This window comes from Triturus cristatus, chromosome 4_1 (genome assembly GCF_964204655.1).
Source record: "Triturus cristatus chromosome 4_1, aTriCri1.1, whole genome shotgun sequence".
In the NCBI taxonomy this organism is placed as follows: Eukaryota; Metazoa; Chordata; class Amphibia; order Caudata; family Salamandridae; genus Triturus; species Triturus cristatus.
This window is the reverse complement of record NC_140585.1, coordinates 40,869,787-40,889,196: the sequence shown is the minus strand read 5'-3', so window position 1 is coordinate 40,889,196 and position 19,410 is coordinate 40,869,787. Positions and strand designations below refer to the sequence as shown.

Sequence of the window (19,410 nt, the reverse complement as noted above, 5' to 3'; positions counted from 1 at the left end):
CTAAGATTATCAGTTGTCGTTGTTAGATCACTTGCCCCGTGCGTATGATCATACGTTGGGCGATGTGTGAAACTTAGGATAGTATTAATAGGATTATGGTCTCCCTGTAATGTTGAAATTACTTCGGCCCTTAGCACATAGCTTTCTAGGGAAGTAGTTATGAAAATATAATCGATAGTGGATGCTGAACCTCGACTTCTGTAGGTCGGTACTATACACCCGTCACTAGGAGGCGCGGCTGCAATCTCCATAACATTAAGAAAATTGTTCGAGCTTAGGAGGTTCACTAACTGCTCACCTCTTTTGCTCAACGAACCCCTAGTGGTGGGTTGGACAGCCGAGTAAATGTCCCTTGGGATTTTAACATTAAAATCACCACCTAGACATATGCCCTTAATTGGGGCACCACAATTATCAATTTGTAATTTTAAGATGAAATTAAACAACTCAGAAAAGTTCATATTGGGAACGGTTTTAAAATCATCATTATAAAAATTAATCAAATAAAGTGAGACCCCCCCAGAGTATAGAGGGTTACTTGAAATGTATCACTGTTGGTTTGCAAGGTTCTAGCACGGCCGCCTGCCTTGATATTTATCCAGGTAGAGAGGCCGCCAGCAGGCCTGCTTAATTTAGGGATGGGGGATAAAGTATTAAAACATTCAAAACCCTCCATAAACAACTCCTGGGTCGCCCAGGTTTCTTGAAACATTACAATGTCTTGACTACTTATTAACTCCTTCCAGTCTGGTAAGTTTAATTTGGATGCCAGACCGGCAACATTCCAGCTCAATATTTTAAGTGTCAGATCAACGTTCATTGTAATCGTTATGTCAGATTTGCTAGGCTGAGGACGTGATCGGATCAGTGCTAATTCTGATACCTCAGTTAATACTTCACTCGTTGATGGGAAGGACAGTCAATCTTGACAGTCCTAACCCGATAAGGGTGTAAATCTGTTGAGTATTGGAATGGAGTTAGGCAAAATAAAACAAGATGCCTCAAATGTGGGTTTATAAAAGTAGCGCCCATACGCTAGTGCTGAGATCTGTCTGCTCCATCTGTGATGATAGTATGGTTTTTGCCACTGATTGCCTAAGGAAGTTGATAACTATGCAGTCCCCCCTTGATAGATTTGGGGGATATACCCAGCCAACCCACTCGCCGTACCATAATGATATTCTCAATTAAGGATGGCCTAAATCTCTTATGTTTGGAGAGCCAATCAACACACTTGCAGCGTAGTTGCTCCCAGGATTCTGTCTGATCTTTTCTTAGAGGGGGAACACCTGCTAGAACCACAACATATGGACAAGCCTCCGGAGATAAGTTTAGCACCATATTATTACCTTCAGTATAAGTCGTAGAAATTGGGTCAGTGGTGCCTTCTTGTGATCTGTTATCCATACCATTGCTATTATGTGAAGAGGTGGGAACATTACTGACAGATGTCATATTATTTATCAAATTGCCATCATTAATCCTGCTTCTATCAACCTGTTCCATAAGCCTTTTTGCCCCCATGTTGCCCCTGGTTTCAAAACACGTACGAATTTTGTTACATGTCGCACAATCCTTGACTCCCGGATTTAGATTAGGTAGAGCATTAGTGATTTGACAGCGAATAGAGTTATTATTAGGAAGTGCATTTTGTGTTTGCTTTCCAACACTGATGGAGTCAGACACTTTAGCATCAACTTGGGGGTCAATATTAATAATTCAGGGCACAGGCTGTGCGGGCTGGGCAGACTGCACAGGAGAAGCAGCTGAAATACAATCTTTCAAAGAGGATAGAAAACTATAAGAGCAAGCTTAACGCGGTCGGTGATAGTGTCCATAAAATGATTTATATCAATTACACTACTACAGCTGCCATAGCCAATAATAGAAAACTGAAGATCATTCTCAGTCTGAGTTCCAATGGAGTGATGAGGGGATTCAATCATTGGAGCATGCACGTGGGCCTCAACAGTTGTTAGATTAGAGGATGAGCGAATCCAGGAATTTAATGTTGTGCGAGTAGAACATGGGCGAATTGGTTGTTTTCTCTTAACGCTCACTGTCTTTGCTGATTCCCTTTTACGTTTTGCCCCCAGAGGAGGAGCATTAACTGTTACGGTGTTTAATTCAGATGGATTTGATATAGTGACGTCACAAGTCTCTTCACAAACCAAAGCGGGAACATCAGGGTCACATACAATTAAGTCAGTAGTTTCAACAATCGGACCCAGAGATTGTGCAGATTGCCCTAAACTGAGGGAAAGACGCCTCTCGGTAAGCTCGATTTCATTGCTCACAATAGTGACGGCCCTTTCCAACATGCTTTCAATACTCGTTGTGGCGGGTCTAACAGCCGGCAGTACCGTACGCTTCCCCATAGTTACTTTAAGGGCACTATGGAAATGCAAGACTGTGTGATTAAATAAAAATAACCTTTGCTCACCTATGGAGCAACTTCAGCAATAGCCAGATGGAAGAGGGATGGCCCAGTCCAGTCTCCTCCAACCTCTGACGGCCTCAGACAGCCCGCCCTTTGCCCGGGCTTAACCCGGCGCTCGCCCGCGCTCGTCCCGCGCGGCGGAAGGTGACAGACCAATAAATGCTCCCCCAGATATTGAGGGAGTGACCGGTGGTGTCCGCCCTGCCCCTCAGCGTCCTGGGGCTCGTAGTCCAGCAATAGAGCGGCCACAAACAGCGACGCGTCTCCCGCGCAGCGGGAGGCGCAAGAGGTATTGGTAGTCCTAGAAATTGAGGGAGTGACCGTTGGTGTCCGCCCTGCCCCTCAGCGTCCTGTGGCTTGTAGTCCAGCAATAGAGCGGCCACAAACAGCGACGCGTCTCATTATTCCATTCAATCAAGACTTGTATATCTAGAAGGGGGAGTTCCTCTTTGCTTAGAGTGTGGGTAAGTCCAGAATTTGTTTGAGAACCTACTATATGTTGTTGATTTCGCGTCTATTTCTCGCAGTTCCAGCATCGATCAATTGTCTAAGACCAAGTTTTAAGAGTTTGTAGGGAGTCCAGTGTGGCATGCAGCTAGTCCGAAGGTTGCCTTGTGTGAAGAAAGGAGCCATCTTGTTAGTTTTCAGATTGGGCCATATGGAAGGCTAGTCTAAGGCAGTATGGTGGAGGTTATGTGTATTGTCTAAAATGGATTTCCATTTCTCTTGGATTGGTTTCATTAAGACAGAAATTTTGGGTGATAGAATGAAGTACAATTTAAAGGCTATGTGTCCTCCTGTGGCCAGTTTGGACAGAAGAGGTGGGATGTCCAATGTTGTTGGGGATTTGTGTTTGGAGCGAATAGCTTTGATTTTTAAGAATTTATAAGTCAATGTTTTCAAGATTGCATGTGCATTTAATATGCGAAAAGGGGAGAGGTATTTGAGGTAGTACTTAAGTCTTTGACAAAGAGAATTCCTTTCATTGCCTGGTCCTCAAATTAAATTGTTTTCTATCCTCTTTGATAGCATTATTATCCCCTAATGAAGCCAGATTGGGGTGTTTTATTTTGTTCACTATCCTATTATCTGTTTTTTGGAGGGCTTGGGATGTGCTGGACAGAATGATTTATGAATGAGCCATGTCATGATGTTTTTGGTTTAGATTACGGACTTAAAGGTAAATGGGATGACAAGAGTTTTCTCTATTTTAAGCCAGGTTGGTGGGAGAGGAGGCAGCGAGTTAAGTCAGAATAGTCCTTGTCTTGCCAAATGCGCTGTTTGATATCTTTGATAAACTAGAAGTTTTAGGCCCACTAGATTTTCTAGGTAGTCTCAGTTTTTAAGAGCAATTCTCAGCTTTTTAGAGCGCAAAATAAAGCTGTTGAGGGGATTGATCTTTTTGAAGAAACTATTAGATGAGGCGATGGGGGAACATACGTATTAAGATATGATTGAGTGGAGAGATCGTTATTATGATGGTCTCAATTTGACCCCACCATGTAATGAACCTAACTGTCTTTTTATCCAGGAGGTCCTTAATCTTAGATAAAGTTTATTTTTCATTTGATTCAATTGAGGCTTTTAGGTCCTGGCTGAACCATATGCCCAAATATCTTATTCTTTTTTTAACTCCTTTAAGGCCGTTATTTCCAAAAATTTAGCTGTTGCAGTGGATACTGAGGAGGAGGATTTTCTCCTTAATGAGGGTCTAACCATATACCATTGCGTAGTCATTAATTGTTGACAGGATGCTAGGGATGGCCATTTCTGCTTGTCCTGTAAAAACTAAGATGTCATCCGTATACGCTGAAACGTTTTGGGGGCACGGCAGCGAAGGGGATTCCAGGAATGTTTGTATTTTCTTGTATTTTCTTGTATGCTAATGAGTAAGGGTTCTTTAGAAATAAGGACTAGAAGTACAGAGAGGGGACAGAACTATTTTATACCTTGGTATATTTTGAAATTTTGGTTTGGGTTTGTTGTATTAGCCCAAAACTAATCAAAATAGCTTTTGCCTGAGTTTAATGGTTGCTAGGGCTGTGTGTAAGAAAGACCAAGATACCTCATCAAAGGACTTTTCCACATCTAGTGCTATAGCACAGGCTGGGTGCGTGAAATTGTGTGCTTTCTCAACAGCATGGATGAATGTTCCAATCTTGCGAGGGCTAAATTTGCTTTTGATAACCCTGGTTTGAGAAGGGTGTATGCTTTAAATAAAGGTTCAATCCTCAGAGAAACAATTTTGGCATAATTAGTGCAATCTGTATTTATTGATGAAATAGGACAGTGGTTTTCGGGGTCAGAGGACTCTTTTCTGTCTTTCAGAATGATGAAAATGGTTGCCTCTGATGCCGAGCCTTCAACTGCACCTGATTTTGTGAAGTAGGTAAGGTGGTCTTCGAACGGATGAATTAGATTTGAGCCACATGTGTGACAGGAACTACTTGGGAAGCCATCAGGGCCTGGAGCTTAGGACTTTTCAATTGTTGAAAGATTAGTTCATCAAGTGAGGATTTGGCTCTGTCATCTACTTTAAGTATAGGAAGGTTATTGAGGTACTGTAGGCATACTTCATATGGGGTGTAGTTGCTTTTAGAATAAAGGTTCATATAGAACCATTCAAAGGAGGCAAGAAAAACCTGTCCTTTAGTCAAGGGTAACCCTTGATTGTTAATAATGGAAGTGTGGATAGAGGGAATTTTGTTTGAGGAAAGATGCAAGTAATTTTCCAGATTAATTACGACCACAAAATATTATACCTTTATTTCTGTTGAGAATGAGGTGTGCTTTGTTACTTAAAAGTTTGTTGAATTTATATTTTAGCTTTATCATTAGAGTGAGTTCTGTTTCGTAAGGGCTACATTTTAATTTTCTCTCGAGGTTCTTAATATCCTGTTTTAGATTCTCTAAATGTAGATTATCTTTTTTGTTCTTCCTAGATATAAGTTTGATCATGTGACCTCGAATGGTAGCTTTAAGGGCCCCCCAGTTTATTCTGGGGTTTGGGCCCTAGTTTTTATTATGTTCTAACTAGTTTATAATTTCCTGTTTGATTGCTTCCTTGAGTGTGTGGTCTTCGGTAAGGAGATTATTCGTCCTCCAAGATTTTGTTTTGGTGACTGAATGTGTCATGTTAGATGAGACTGATATGCACACATAGTCTAAGATGAGGATTGGTTCAACAGATGGGTTAGATGCATTGGGGGCATGAAGTTCACGCACCAGAATTTATAGTCCTTAACGGTGGTGTTAACTAGTCTCCATATTTCCTTCAGTCTATGTGTATTACATAAGTTAAGCATTTGTTTACAACATCTGTTGGGTCTGATGGTACAGTTGGAGTTTCTGTCAGATTCCATCCCATGGCAGGTTAAAATCTGCACTTAAAATTATTCTCGATTTGGCAGGGACAGGGACAAGTGAAATATTTTTTTAAGCTGAATCCAGAATAAGATGATCGTTATTGGTAGCCGCGACCTGTGCAGGTAAGAGCGGTGTGGCGGTGGGGCTGGGTGGGAGTTGATTCTGACAGATGACGTAGAGGGAATATTAATTATTTAATTATCCCTTGTGCTCGTCTGTTGAATCCCCCCAACCCAGCCCCACCACTCTTACCTACACGGGCCGCTCCTGTTTATTGGATCCAATCATCGAAGATTAATTGTTTGCCTATTGAAGGAAGTTTTTAGACAAGCAGGTCCAATGAAGAAAAATTGTATTGCGAGGTTTTTCCTTCTGCAAGGAATGCATTTCTTCTTCTTACACTGTCTTTAGAGTAGTCTTTAGATATTCCTATTGAGACAACTTGCCAGGTGACTATCTGATAATTTTTCATATGGGAGACAATCTGTTCTGCATGTGAGTGCCAAAGAGGTCTGAAGATAAGTGCTCTAGGGCAGGAGATGTTCTTCGGTTTATACGTTGGTACCCAATCAAAGTTAATACCCAGGACTGTGGGGATCCATTTTTCCACACAAGCAGAGAAGGATATGGATTGATGTTAAGAGCCTTCAGGAAGGCCAAAGATGCACCCGTTTCCTCTTCTGTGTCGGTCTTCCAGATCTGTGATATTCCTTTCCAGTAGCACAATTTTATGTGTCTTACAATTTGGTCTTTGAAGGATACTCAAGGATGCTTATCCGTGATTCAGCTTATGGCATTCTTCCTCCTAGTAATTGAAGTTCTTGTTTAATGCATGTAAGATCATTTTGCATCATGTGGGGAGTCCAGTACGGGGGTTCCTGTTTGAACGCAGCACCCAAGACTAATGCAATAAGTCAGCGCTTTTAAGCGGCACATCACAGGCAGGATATCCTCTTCTCCTAATGGTATCAATTTTTCACACAACATTTTCAACAAAGTAGACATCTAGATTATGGTTCTTCAACCTGTTGGGACCTTTCCGCCGGAGCCCTCTTTCTGCTGACTTGTATGCACTCTCATCACTTCTGATACTTAAGACCACTCTCAGAGATCACCTCCCTTTATAAGAATCGCTACGATTAAGAACACCATGGCCTGGTTCCTATCCTTAGCTACAGCTGTAGATATGTACATATGATCACTGTATGTGCTGACTTCATACGGTTATGACATGCCATATATACAATCTCTTAGATTCTCTTTGTGTTACCCTCTGAACTCATACAGGTCTCCACATCACTGCAATATTGTTATGTACAGCATTTCCTGTCAAACTGCTCCTGCTGATTAATCACAAATAAACAGTGAAGAAATCTTAAAGACTAAAAATTACACAAAATGGGTTATATGTGCAAGTAAATGGGACAGCGAGGAGCTGCGGCAAGTTTTGCAGCACCATGCTGCATCATTTAAAAATGCAAGGATGTGACATATTCACAAGAATACGGGGCACCTCTGTGTTTTCCCTTGTGCTGGCACTAAGAATAGATACCTAGCGCCAACATAGACACACTTGCGCCCTAGTGCAAGGGTGCCTGCATTGCAGGGATGATTTCCTGCAACACAGCCATACTTGCACCATGGTGCAAGGGTGCCTGTGTTGCAGGGAATGATTGATTATGTACAGAAAGGGACACCTTCCTGCACATAAACAATCTTTAAAGGTAATTTGCTCTTGCTACGGAACGTCAGTAAAAGTGACGTTACAGCCATGCAATCCCCTTATAAAGTTGCCCCATATTGTGAAAGGTTTTCCATTAATTTGAGCGTATTAGTTTATTTAAGCTTGCATAACTAAGTTGCAAATGTAAATTGGGGGACACGGCCTGCTTATACAGACATCTATTTTAAAGTTGCGAGAGAAAATGTGGCTTTTGGAATTGCATGAAGAAGTTTCTTACGTACTTATTTCTCTTCTGTGTTTTTCCCTTTCATAAAATAGATTAAATAAGATATATTTTACGCTGTTGTTTCCTTATACTGCAAAAAATGTATTACAGAAATGTACCTTAGGAGGAAGCCATGTCGGGATGTTCTCACGTGTTGCAATATTCTCCAGCCCAATTATGTACTTCACAATATGCCAGGTGTGTGATTTCTCGATATGTGAAACCTATAAAATTAGCTTTTTATGGGTCAAGTGCTAGAACATTTCCTTTTTAATTTTATATTTAATATTTTCTGTTTGCTTTCTTGAAGGTAGACTCCCTGCTAGTCTGTTTGCAAATGTATGCTTTTAGACCATTATCTCCTGCTCAAACTGAGCAGTCTTCACATTAGACAGTCTGCTGATTTATATTTTGACCAATTTCACACCATGCTGTGGGTGTATTTTCTGGAAATTGAGCCAGAACCTTTTCTTGGTTTTAAGCTGAGCAGTCTGCTACTTCATTTTATAATGAACTCTTTCTACTTGCTTTCTCAAAGCCGGACTGCAAGTTATTCTGTTTGCAAATTTATACTTATAGGCCTTTCCCTGCCTTTCAAACAGAGCAATCTTCCACATTAAACTGTTTGCTGATTTATAGTTTAACCTTTTGGCTCTTTCCTTAGAGTCAGAGAATTTTTTTTTGAACAAATCTGCAATTCCTGCTAACCTAGGAGATACTCCACACCCAGTTGGTACCCCTGCCCAAGAAATTCTCTTCGACCATGAATTAGACACAATTGTTGCTTAAAGAATGGAACAGAATTACTGCTGAGAATAAAAAGGTACGATTTACTGTGTATAGGATATTTGAAGAGAAAAAGATTGAACATTTGATAGCTGGCATATTTGAGATAATGCCACAGCCCAGACCTGTGGGTTCGGAGTGTTGAATAAGTGAGGCTATGCGGCAAATTAGAAAGCAAATGTTGAACAAGCACACTGGTAAATCTGCCAACCATTAGATTGTGTGGAGACAGCTACTGCGAGAAACTATAGGTGCTATTCCTGCAATTACTGACGAATCATTCAAAAAGAAAACAAAAAATGACAACAATGCAAACAAGAAAAAGATAAAAAAGAATGAGAGTGATTCTGAAGGATAAGATGAGTTTGTAGACAAGATTGTTGCTTGATCTGAGACCACCTCCGTATAATGAGGCTCATGTACACGTAGAAGAGATAGGAGAAGAAGAGTCGAGTGGGAGGAGAGATGAGACAGAACCAAATTTGTCTTCACAAAGTGTAATAAAAGTGGTAGAGATTACTACTTTCAAACTAGAAGGGGATTTGGAAATTATGGCAGAAACTGGAACTCATGAAGACACAATTTAATGTATAAAAAAATCCATTGGCATTTTTTTGGCTGTGGTAGCAAGAAGACATGCTCATCATGCATTTGAGAAACTTGAGGAATTGACAAAAGAATTAATAGTGCATTTAAAGCAAAAGAGAGTTTGTGAGTCATATAAGATAGGGTTGACTAAAAATGAATTAATTAATCATAATCCCAGATTATTGCAAGAAAATCTCATAGTATAATTGGACATGATTAGAAAATGGGAGGGTGTAACGAGATATCAAGAAGAATGGGCAGAACCACCTGATAAGACTGGGGTAATAAAAAGAGTAAAACGAAGACAAATGTGAGAGTGGGTGCTTCTGAATGGGAAAGTGCTTGTTGAGAAAGAGTTTCTACTGAGAGAAGTGCAAGGGGAGCATATGTTCATGCACCATGGTCAAGAAGTGATCTTTGCAAATTTACAAAGAATTTCCAAAAGCTAAGAGAGGATCCTCTGAGGTGGTATTCAGAGGTGAGGGATGGAGTAGTTTCTTACCTGTAACTCCAGTTCTCTTGTAGGGGTATTTCCATGATAGTCATAATCATGTGAATAATCCCGCCCATGTGCGTGGACCCCTGAGCATTTCGTTAGATATATCTTCTTAAGTTGTCATCTTCTGCCTTTCTTCAGGAAGGCCTGTATGTACACTTAAGAGATAAAAAAACAAAAATGCAGCCTAAGAAACTTGGCTACACTGGCCATTACTTCCTCTTGAAGTGAAAAAGATAGCCAGTTTAAGTTTAAGTTTAGTAATTTACTGAGTTTTACACATAGAAAACTCTACTTCACAAAACTCCTTTTTCATGATAAAGATGAAAGGAATGGATAGAGAAGCCCCCATAGGCTGCCATTATGTGTCTGCAAATGGGTACCATGGTTTTAAGAGTCTTCAGAGACCCCCGGTCTCCCATGAGGCACAGCCAGCGGCATTTACTTTCAGTTCTTTTTGAAGGCGTAAATAAGCAGAGCCTGCTGAGTCTTGGGGACATCTGTATCTGCCACCGCGGAGGAGGGCGGGTTGCTTATGACTGTCACGGAAATACCCCTACAAGAGAACTGGGGTTACAGGTAAGAAACTACTCCTTCTCTTGTAGGGGATTTCCGTGTATAGTCATAATCATGTGAATAGACTAGCAAGCCCATCCTCAAAACAACTCACCAGCGGTGGCAGAACAGAGGACAACCGCACTACTGTGCAAATAGGTTTCGAGGTGAAGCCTGTCCAACCTGAGCATCTGCCCTAGCATCAGTATCAAGGCAGTAGTGCTTTGTAAATGTGTGGACTGACTTCCAAGTGGCAGCCTTACAGATTTCTGAAATTAGGTACATTACGAAGTAAAGCTGCAGTAGCTGCTTTACCTCTAGTAGAGTGAGACCTAGGCTGACTAATCAGAGGTTTGTTTGCTTTTTGATAACACCGCTGAATACATGAAACAATCCACCTAGAAATTAATTGTTTAGAGGTAGCTAGACCAGTTCGAACTGAACCATAGTTTACAAATAGCTGGTCTGTTCTACGGATATCCTTAGTCTTGTCTAAATAGAATTTCAAGACTCTCCTAACGTCAAGTGAATGCAGTGACCTCTCCGCAGGAAAAGAGGGATTTTGAAAAAACGTAGGCAATGTAATAGTCTGGTTTACATGAAACTCCGACACAACTTTAGGAAGGAACTTAGGTTGCGTCCTCATAACTACCTTAGAGGAATGAAAGACTGTATAAGGTTCTTTACAACATAAAGCCTGAAGTTCGCTAACCCTGCGGGCAGACGTAATGGACACAAGGAAAGCCATCTTCCAGGACAGATGCTGAAGAGAAGCCTTATGAATGGGTTCAAACGGTTCCTTCATTAGTCGTGAAAGGACTACATTCAACTCCAAGGGAGGCGAAGGACGTCTGATGGGAGGAAACACTTTCTTCAATCCTTCAAGAAAATCTCTGATGACTGCAATTTAAAAAAAGGAAGTTTGTGAAGGACATTTCCTATACGCAGTCAAAGCTGCCAGATGAACTTTGATCGAATGGAACTGAAGGTCAGATTGCACCAAGTGTAACAAGTAGGGAAGGATGGCATCTTCCTTAGAGGATGTAGGATTGAAGTCCTTAGAAGCACACCAGATGCAAAATCTCTTCCCTTGATACGCATAGGACGTGCGTGTAGATGGTCTCTTGGCCTCTTTCAGTATCTCCCTACAGTCCTGAGGGAGATTCAAATGTCCATACTGTACTAGCTCAGGAGCCAAATTCAACGACGAGCGGTTGGGGTGGACCATCTGTCTGCCGAACTTCGTCAGAAGGTCCGGCCTGCAAGGCAGCCGGAGATGTGGCAGGAGAGACCGGTGGAGTAGGTCTGTGAACCACCACTGCCGGGGCCACTCCGGAGCAATGAGGATCATCTTGGCCCGTGATTGGAAGAGCTTGATCAGCATTGTCGGAATCAGGGGAATTGGCGGAAAAGCGTAGAGAAAGCCGCCTGACCATTTATCCATAGGGCATTCCCCAGAGTCCCTGGTTGGTAAAACCTGGAGGCGAAGTCGCGGCATTTGCTGTTTTCTGCGGTAGCGAATAGATCGACTTCTGGAGTACCCAATCTGTTGAAAATGTCTTGCACCACTTCGTCGTTTAAGACTCATTCGTGGTTTTCGTGAATGAGTCGGCTGAGTGCGTCTGCCTGAACATTCTGAACACCTGGAAGGTGAGTTGCCGTGATGCTCAGGTTCCTGGCTAACAGCCAGTGCCAGATGGCCTGGGCTTCCTGAGACAGCACTCGAGATCTGAAGCCCCCCTGCTTGTTGAGGTAGAACATTGTTGTCGTATTGTCCGTCTGAACAAGCAGGGAGCTGGAGTAAAAAGACGGCCGGAATGCTTTCAGCACCAAATGGACTGCTCGAAGTTCCAGGAAGTTGATGTGGTACTTGGTTTCTTTCAGAGTCCATGCGCCATGTATCTGTAGGTGGTCAAAATGCGCACCCCACCTGTGGAGAGAAGCATCCGTTACTATTGTTTGTGTGGGTATCTCCTTGTGGAAGGGAATCCCCCGGAGGAGATTGTGTGGAGAACACCACCATCGGATGGACTGACGAGCCTGTTGCGACAGTTGAATCCTGTCTTCCCAGTCCCCCAGTGTCTGATCCCACTGATCCTCTAGACATTCCTGCAGGGGTCTCATATGGAGGCGTGCATTCGGAGTGAGGAAGATGCATGACGCCATCGAACCCAGGAGAGACAATACTTTCCTCACCATTGGTGCGGGCATGATCATAAGAGCTTGAGCCTTCCGAAGGATCGATAAGTGTCTCTCCTTCGAAGGACACACGCTTGCTGTGCGTGTGTCGATAGTAGCTCCTAGGTACTGAAGACACTGAACAGGAGGTTGATGTGAAGTCCCAAACGAAGTAAGAGATTGGAAGTCCGATTGAAATGCAGTTGCACTTACTGAAACGTAGCTGCCTTGATCAACCAATCGTCCAGATATGGATAGACAAATATTTTGTTCCTCCTCAGATGCGCAGCCACCACTTCCATGCATTCGGCCTGAAGTCAGCACCTCAGACTTTTTCCAAAGGGCAGCATGGAGTATTAATAATGGTTGTTGCCCACTGTGAAACGCAGGAACTTGCGATGTTTCCTCGCTATGGGCACATGAAAGTACGCATCCTGCAGATCTATTGCGCTTAGCCAATCTCCCTGATGAATTGAGGGTAGATCTGATGCAAGGACAACATCCGAAATGTTTCTCTTCAAACCCATTTGTTGGCTTGTTGTAAGTCGAGAATGGGTCTGAACTCATTCTTGTCTTTCTTGCGGACTAGAAAGAACCGTGAATACAGCCCTGTTCCTTTCTGATTTAGAGGGACAGGTCTACCTCCCTTTTCTCTAGGAGGATGTTGGCCTCCTTCTGCAACTCGTGCAGCGTGTATCTTGATTGAGTTGGAGGGCTTATAAAACGTATCGAGTATCCACTGCGAACAATATTCATCACCCAATTGTCCTGAGTTATTTTCTGCCACTCTGCCTGATGATCTTGAATACTTCCCCCATTTTGAAACGGCTGAAAGGAGCGCTGGAACTGCTGCTGTTGGTTGGACTGACGAGCCTGAGACCATTGGAACCTCTGAGAGGAATAACGCCTCTGGAAAGGACGGAAGGTCTCACGTTGTTCATTAGGTTTCCCAAACCTACAACCTTCAACATCTCCATTTCAGTCTTCATGTGGGCCATCTCGTCATCCGCGTGGGAACCAAAGAGCGTTGTGCCAGAGAACGAAAGATTAGAGATTTGCTGCTGCGCCTCAGGCTTCAGTGATGTCAGACGAAGCCAAGCATGACGTCGTAGAGCGATACCCGTGGGCTGCCAGAAGGGAAGTATCCGCTGCAGCGCTGATGACTTGGTTAGAGACCATCAGGCCCTCATTCACAATCTCCTGGAAGTCTTCCCTCTTGTCCCTGGGTATGAGATCCACAAATTGCTGAAGGGACTCCCATAATGATCTATCGTAATGGCCCAGCAAGGTCGTAGAGCTCGCCACCTTCATGGAAGTCGCCGCGGTGTTACAAGCCTTTCTGCCCACTGAATCCAGCTTATGACTCTCTTTATTCGGTGGCACCGTGGAAGTCAGTGCCGTAGAATGCTGTTTCCGTGCAGCCACCACTATCACAGAGTCCGGAGTGGGGTCCAGCCGGAGGAAGGCAGGATCCAAATCAGGCAGACGATACTTCTTCTGCAACCTCGAGGGTGCAGACTTTATAGAAGACAGCGTTAGGAACAGTTCCATAGCTGGTTCCTCCAGACCCAGCAACAACGGCAGCAACGGACGCGATGTCTGTCTCTTGTGCATGGTCTCAAATATCACAGAGGTCGGCTGCTTAGGGGTAGACAGGGGAATGCTGAGTTTCGTAGCCCCTCTGACCAGAACCTCCTCGAAGGTAGAAATGTCATCAACCGGTGACACCCTTTGCGGGCGAGAGTCCGTGAGAGTAGGACAGTACCTACCTGTACTCCTTGTATCCCTTGTATGTCTGGACCGAGACCTCTCATAATGGTGACGTCGTGATCTTGTGGAAGACCGGTGGCGTCTATGTGACCGATGTCTCGAACGAGACCCTGTTCTTGGCCGTCAAGGTTCCACAGGACGCGTGGGCTGAGGAACCACGGGCCCAGGTTGAGGCTGGGGCTGAGGTGGAGGAGGAGGTGGTGGTGGAGGAATCGCTGGTGGCAGCGGAGGAGGCAGAGGAGTAGCTGGAGGCAGAGGTGGAGGAGGAGGACTTCGTGGTGGCTGTGGTATTCCTGGTGGGACCACCGGTGGAAGTGGAGCAGGAGGAGACCTAGTTGGTGAGTAGGTACGTGAATACTCTGAACTGGGAGACGAGACCAACCTCCTTCTCTTACGAGCGGGCCGTGAGGAAGGGGCCCTGGATGCTCCAACAGTACCCCTCAACGTCGATCCACTGCTCAACATCGAGTGTCGACGTCGTCTGGAATGCGAAGTCCCAGTCGATGACGATAGGCTCACCACTGAGCGAGGGCCGGAACAGGACCTCGATGTCGAACGCTGGTATCAACGTCTCGACGTCGACCTTCTCCTTGATTCTCTCCTCGACGTCAACTTTCTTGTAGAAGATTGCCTCCTCGACGTCGATCTTCGCGTTGACGTCGATGGTGATCGTGAGACCCAGATCGACGCCGATGATGTCTCGACGCCGATGTTCGTTGTGTCGATGTCGAACACGGTGCACCCCTCGACGGCGATCTCGCCGTTCTTCTCCTCCACGTTGATCGTCGATGTGACTTCGACCCAGAGCCCTGGGTCGACGGAGAGCATATCGTAGTTATATCTGCTCTCGACGTCGGCCGGGAAAGGTATCGTTCTTGTGCCGTTTTTCCACTGGGGAGCCCCCCAGAGGTCGAAGCTTGGGACTTGATAGAGGACTTACCCTCTCCTTTCCCAGAGGCTGAAGAAGCTGCCTTCGGTCTCCTCTGCTCCATGCCTTGGAGCTGAATCTTGTCCCTGTCACGCAGGGTGCGCCTCGAAAAGGTCTTGCAAATGGCACAGGCGTCAGGAACATGGGACACAGGCAAACACAGAATACAAACCCTGTAGGAAACCGACTTGGCCTTCTTCCTACCGCATTCAGGGCACTTGTCAAATAGAGATGGCATTTTGACAAGAAAACAGCAGAAATACTGCCAAAAAACTACAGCAGTAGTTAGCTAAAGTCCAAAGATGTCGAGTGAAACTGCTAAAGTCAAGAAATAATCACAAATTTTTAAGAAATACCAAAAAAGGTAGAGCTCAATGCTCCAGGAAAAAAGAACTGAAAGTAAATGCCTCTGGCTGTGCCTCATGGGATACTGGGGGTCTCTGGAGACTCAAAGGCACGGTACCCATTTACAGACACATAATGGCAGCCTATGGGGGCTTCTCTATCCATTCCTTTCATCTCTATCATGAAAAAGGAGTTTTGTGAAGGAGAGTTTTCTATGTGTAAAACTCAGTAAATTACTAAACTTAAAGTTAAACTGGCTATCTTTTTCACTTCAAGATGAAGTAATGGCCAGTGTAGCCTAGTTTCTTAGGCTGCATTATTGTCTTTTTATCTCTTAAGTGTCCATACAGGCCTTCCTGAAGAAAGGCAGAAGATGACAACTTAAGAAGATATATCTAATGAAGTGCTCTGGGGTCCACTCACATGGGCAGGACTATTCACATGATTATAACTATACACGGAAATCCCCTACAAGAGAATGTGACTATTTCAAAAGTGCTTTCGACAGATTTGAATGTTTTATTTTCAATTGTTGTGCCTCACACTTTGTGGACTTGAGTGTAAGATTACAGTGCAATGGCCAGAAGAAGAACTACAAAGGGAAACCCCTCAAAATAAGACCCTTCCAATTGTTATGGGGAAATCTAATTGGGTTATCGATTATTTAAACACAAAGGTTCACCAAAGATCATGAGAGCGAAGCATGATACAGGTGAATCCGTGCATGTATATTATGAGAGACTGATGCAGATTTACAGACAGTATAGTAGACTTGAAGACTCCACGAAAGAAGGCATGTATGGATTTGTTTTGCATTTAGGTTGAGATTGAGTCTGGAAATTAGTTTGCATATTTAACAAAGTGTAATGTGTTTTCAGGCCAAATCATTGGATGAGATATTGGCCTATGCAAAGTATTGTAGTGATTGTTGCAACGCTAAAAAGAAAATACCAAAGGAGAAATTGATGGTAGGTCAAACTGAGTTTTTCCAAAAGGGTTGTTTTGGTGCTGATGTTGTTGCACAAGGTGTTACTGCACAAGGCAATGTGCAATTTGTGCAAGGAGTAAATGGTGATTCTTGTGGTAAAAACAGAGGTTTTATTGATAGTTCTAACATGAAAAATGTGACTTATGCTCAGATGAGAAATGGATCTGGCACCATCTGTGGGAAAAATGGACACTTGAAATGGCGCAGTAGGTTTAATCCAAATAGATTTAAAAATGGGTCGCATATGGTTCCCCAAATTCAGCAGAATATCAATCAGGTGGCATAGAATGAGGTGACACAGTCAATAGTCCCAGCCCTACTGGCCTCTGTGCAGAACATGCAGAATCTAAGGGAGTTGAATGGGAATATGCGTTCAACTCCAGTCATGCAACCAACCATGTAAAATAATACGCAGGTTTACCAACAGAGTTTAAGATTTTAGCAAAACATTTTTCATTGATTTATCATCCTTTTCCACAATATGCAGCTACGCTTGGAGTTCCTACAGCTGAGTTCAGCACAATAACAGTGCCCGGGGGGGGAGAAGTATTGCATGCTTGGTGCAATCCTAGAGGCAGAGAAGAATGGCCCTTTTTTGGTTGGACAAGTGAATGGCCATACAGTATTATTTTTAATCGATACAGGTGCTACCTGCTCCCCAGTTAGATTGATGGAGGTACCCAACGTACTCCTCTCGGGGAAAGAAGTCCAAGGTGTAGGCATTTCAAACAAACCAATGACGGATGCACTGTCAGCTAATGTCCCAAGAACAAATTGGTTCAGTTACAAATGATCATGAATTCACAGTGAGTGAGATGAGTCCTGTTAGTTTATTTGGACAAGATCTCTTATGTAAACTTAACTGTGTAATTTACTGCACACCAGATGGTGTTGGTATTCAGCCAGAGGGTGAGGATTCCAAGTTTAAATAAAATCACGAGGAGGAGCCTAGCGCGCATCCAAGATGGTCGCGTGAGCACAGGGCTCCCCGGACCCTTGCTGCTCCTCGGAATTTATCCTGAGAATATCCTGATGTGGTTTATGGAATCTGGCAGATGAAGACCGGCTGAGCACGTATCTCTTTTCAGAACTCGAATCGGACCTGGGAATCCTGAGTTGTCGTTGTTCGAACTTTTGGGACCCACCCGACGGAGGTGCCCGGGGCGAAGGTGAACCGTGGAGCCGTGTCGTAATTGAACAACAGCGGCTGCAGTGCGGTGCCAGTGGCCGCTCTACCACTTTCGGTTTCACTTTCGGACTTCAGGGGGCTGGCCTGCGAATGCACTTGATGTGGCGGGGTGTATCCTTGGCCTCTGTGCGAGGCCTTGTCTCCACCTGCCACTAGTGCGCCCATCGCCTTGGGTCCCCCCGCACCGCTATATTGTGGTCTCTGGTGAGGCGCTGGTCTGCGGTGCCGGTGCCCCTACGACTCTTGATCGGCGGTCCCCTTCGGTGTCCGTGACCACATGGGGGGCAAGGGGGGCCCCGAGGGGCGTAAGACTAAGGCCTCCCTCCGCGGGGGACCGGTCCAGGCCAACAACATGGACCGCTACACTCAGGGCAGAGGGTCCCCGGGAGCGACCGGCCCCCCCCCGGATGCCGTCGGTGGTGGCACGACCGTCTCTCCGGAGCTTTCCCTGCAGGACATCATGGGCGCCATCGATGGTATCAGGGAAACCATCGCCACGCAATACGAGGCCCTGGCCCGTAAAATCGACACGGTGGCAATCGATGTCACCTTAATTCGGGCAGATCTCTCCAAAACTAACGAGAGGGTTCAGGCTCTCGATGTGCGGACCTCCACCCTTGGTACGGATGTGTCGGACCTGCAGGCCGCGCTTGGTGACATTAAGGCGGTCAACGATCAGATGGCCCGGCGGCTGGAGGACTTCGAGGGATGGGCCCGACGCAACAACATCCGTGTCATAGGCGTACCGGAGTCCTCCGACAACCGCCCGGTTGACCTCCTGGTCGAGGAACTCATCCTCCAACAGTTGGCCCCTGCAGGCCTAAGTAAGTTCTTTGCCGTGGAGCGGGCCCATCGAGTTCCGGGCGGTCGGCCACGGCCGGGGGCCCCCCCGAGGCCTATCGTGGCCAAACTGTTCCACTATAGAGACCGAGATGCGATTCTGCAGGCCTCACGGGTCCACGGCCCGGTTCGTCATGAGAACTCATCCATTAACTTTTATCCGGACTTTACCCAACTTGTCCAGAAACAGCGGATGGGATTCCAGGGGGTGAAGCGTCGTCTCCGTGAACTGGGCCTAAAGTACTCTATGCTCTACCCTGCAAAACTCCGAGTGGAACATGAGGATCGGACTGCCTTTTTTGACTCTCCTGTGGCCGTGAGTGACTGGCTGGACTCGCTGCCGGACAGAGGTGACCGTCCCGGGCCCTCTGCAGGCGCCGAAGGTGACGGGTCCCCTTTGGAGTGACTTTTGGTCCTTGATTTTGTCGTTTTGCATTGTTCAGCTGGGTTTTACTTCTTTTGTTCATTTTGTCTCACTAGGACCTGTGTGGGGGGCGGGCGGGGACGGGTCCCTTTCCTCCTCCGGGGTCTTTTCGTAGAATGGGGTTAGTAGGGCGACAGGCACACTGCAAGTTGGGGGGGTTTTCTGGCCCGCAGGGGTGCAGGGTGGGGAGAGTTGGATTTGGGGGGGGGTTGGGGGGAGGGAGGGGTTGTTTTGCTGTGTGTTTTTTGTTCGCAGGGCGAGGTATTGATTTTTGTCCAGATTCGGGAACTGTGCTACTGACTGGGGGGCCTTTGATCTATTGGAGGGGATGGGGGGGGACGGGTTGAGACTGATGTCATGGAACGTCAATGGGTTGGGGGATCGTATCAAACGGGGTGTAGTACTGCAGTATTTGCGTCGTCTGACTCCTGATGTGGTGTTTATCCAGGAGACGCATCTGGTTGGCAATGTTTGTCATGCAATGAACAGGGGGGGATACCGCCTCGTGGCCCATTCTGGTTTTACAACTGGTTCCAGGGGGGCGGGCATTCTCCTGCGATCCTCACTT

The 19,410-nt window shown here is 45.2% G+C and overlaps 1 protein-coding gene across 9 annotated transcripts in view; it reads left to right on the top strand.

Moving 5' to 3' along the window:
* The window catches only part of LOC146839410 (membrane-spanning 4-domains subfamily A member 12-like), a 158,801-nt gene that overhangs the window by 11,346 nt on the left and 128,045 nt on the right, over positions 1-19,410 (top strand). For 2 of the 9 annotated variants that reach the window (XM_085651447.1, XM_085651445.1), the window contains exon 2: positions 4,769-4,829. The exons of the other annotated variants lie outside the window; for them this stretch is intronic. The gene's annotated coding sequence lies outside the window, so the exon portion shown is untranslated. The remainder of the gene's footprint in view (positions 1-4,768; positions 4,830-19,410) is intronic. 9 annotated transcript variants of the gene reach the window in all.